This window comes from Choristoneura fumiferana, chromosome 4 (assembly GCF_025370935.1).
Source record: "Choristoneura fumiferana chromosome 4, NRCan_CFum_1, whole genome shotgun sequence".
Taxonomy (NCBI): Eukaryota; Metazoa; Arthropoda; class Insecta; order Lepidoptera; family Tortricidae; genus Choristoneura; species Choristoneura fumiferana.
The window spans coordinates 9,754,006-9,756,535 of record NC_133475.1 but is presented as its reverse complement, the minus strand read 5'-3'; positions in this window follow the sequence as shown (position 1 = coordinate 9,756,535).

The window sequence follows — 2,530 nt, the reverse complement described above, 5'->3', positions numbered from 1 at the left end:
ATTACATACGTGTATATAACAAAATTTCGAAACAATATTACGAAATATATCCAAGGCGGTATAATGAAATTAATGATTTTATTACGGACATGGATTTTGAAATAATTGTTGATCCGCATGGCAATCACCTACTCAAATACGATTCTACAGTGTTAAAATGTAACTGTGTTTAAATACCTCGTGATGTAGTCAATTTCATGAAATAACGGTGTAAATCTGATTTTAAAAAATATTTACTCGTTGAATTCTTGTAGGTTTCTCAACGGAGTTCGAAACATGGTATTTAAGTTTTACATTCATATTGCTTGTTATAGCTTTAATTGAATAAAAATGTTGATTTTGACTTTGAGTTTAACTTATTCGTAGTTCGAGGAAAGCTGTTTATTTTCATACCGAACTAAAATCAATTTAAAAACAAGAGGCGTTACTTTGCGGATGGTCCATATCATATGAACTAAAAAACAACTATTTTATAGTAAATTAATCCTTTGAGCGCCATGGTCGGAAAACGCGACAGCTGAAAATCGTGCCATAGGCGCCATGTCGGCATTAGTGGGTCGATTCTCTGAATATTTTTTGCGTCTGTGGCCAACTGTGGCTTCAAAAGGTGAATTTCTGTAAAACTTATGTAAACTAATTGTTTTTAGGTCCTCGACTGATGTCTTTTTATCATGAAACATTTTATGAAAATCGTTATATATGAGACAGTTGTACGTACATCCTAGCAAAGCTACATTATGCTGTTATTAATAAATATCAATTTATTAAATTATTTCTTTTATCCTTACGCAAATATTAACTAGATATCGTCTAATTTGTGCCGATTTCATTGACGTGTAAGTTTTTTGAAATGTACTTAGCTTATAGAATATTTCAATCGATATGATTTAATTGTGCTAAAAAGATACTTAATTAACTCTTTCGATTAAATATTCTTAACCGAGAGCATTTTTCATCTTTAACTCGTCAATAAATCGACAACAAGTTGAACGATATTTGTAGCTTCGATCGCGTACTACAATGTACGCTGCTATAACGCGTAGGTATAGCGTATTTATACACCACTACATACATACCTATAGGTATTCTGCTATACTCACTTTAGTTTTCACCACTCGTAAGCGGCCAGCACCGTTTTTCCATACATGCATTTTTGAACCATAGAGTTGCCACTCTTATTCCATACATTACAATACTCTTTGATATATTTTTTTCCAGCTGTAACTACAAGTTCGGTACGTTGGTACGATTGTTGGTGTCTTGTGTAGGCAGCACAGACTACTCAGAGGCAGTGTAAGTATAATTTTACAGCAGATGACGCCACTTAAACATATCTAAGACATTTGATTTGAGTAAAGTTTTTGTAACACAAGATCAGCATCATTCGGCATCTTTCGAGTTTACCGTGGAGCTAAACTATCGAAAAGATGTTTTTTATTGTATAAATTAAGTAGATCAACTTTTAAAGTCAGAATTTTGTTTACTTGTATAATTATATTTAAATAATTATGATAGTTTCTGAAAAATCAATTACTTCTCGTATACGAGAATTGTGTGCTTTAAAATTTTGGATTGAATTTTTTTTTTTAATTAAAGGTGTCGAGAAATGACTAATGTGATTCGCCTATTCGATAGAAGAGGGCGCTATGAGTTCAGGATTGTAGGCTGGTTGGAATTCGATAAAGCACCTACTCGGCAAAAGATGGCATCATTAGGATACCAAATAAAACTAAACAATATTTACATACTTGCTCTCAAGTAAATTTTTGCAACAATAAATCCAAGTCGATTGATATCTAGACTCAAAAACTCCAATACTTACCTAGATTTTCGTCGAAATCGTCAAAGGTAGACATTTGACGAGCTATTTACGAGAAATAAACCATACAGATAACGCATCGGATCTTGACTTCTCATCGATTAATTTCTTCACCTCTATAACAATAGAACAACCATACTCCCTGCATGGCACTGGCCTGTCGCTGGCCCCGCCCGTCATTCTTGTCCACGACTGCAACAACATCACCATTCGCATGAACATCTGCAGGGCTACTACGAAACCCGAAACTCGTAGTTCGCGTCGTGCGGTCCCTCTCGCTCTCGTATTAAATAGTATAAGTGTCAGAGGGACCGCAAGACACGAACTTCGAGTTTCGAGTTTCGTAGTAGCCCTGCTGTATTGATTATCGCGGATGCGAATGCCGATTTCTAAATCGATACGGATGTGCCACGATTGCGGATGTGGATACGAATATTCGCAACATCCGAGCTCAAGAGTTAGCGTAGATTTTGGGATTTTATCCCGATCTTGTGGAGATAGATGAGAATAAAAATATCCGGCTATCTACTCGTCAAAGAATAACAAACACACACACTCACTCGAACAAGTTAAACTTACGGTTACCCACGACTCTGTCCGCGTAGAATTCGGTTATCGCTGTCCCGTGGGAACTATATACAATTTTCCAGGATAAATACTATCCTATGTCCTTCCCCGGGACTCAAACTATCTGTAAACCAAATTTTATCA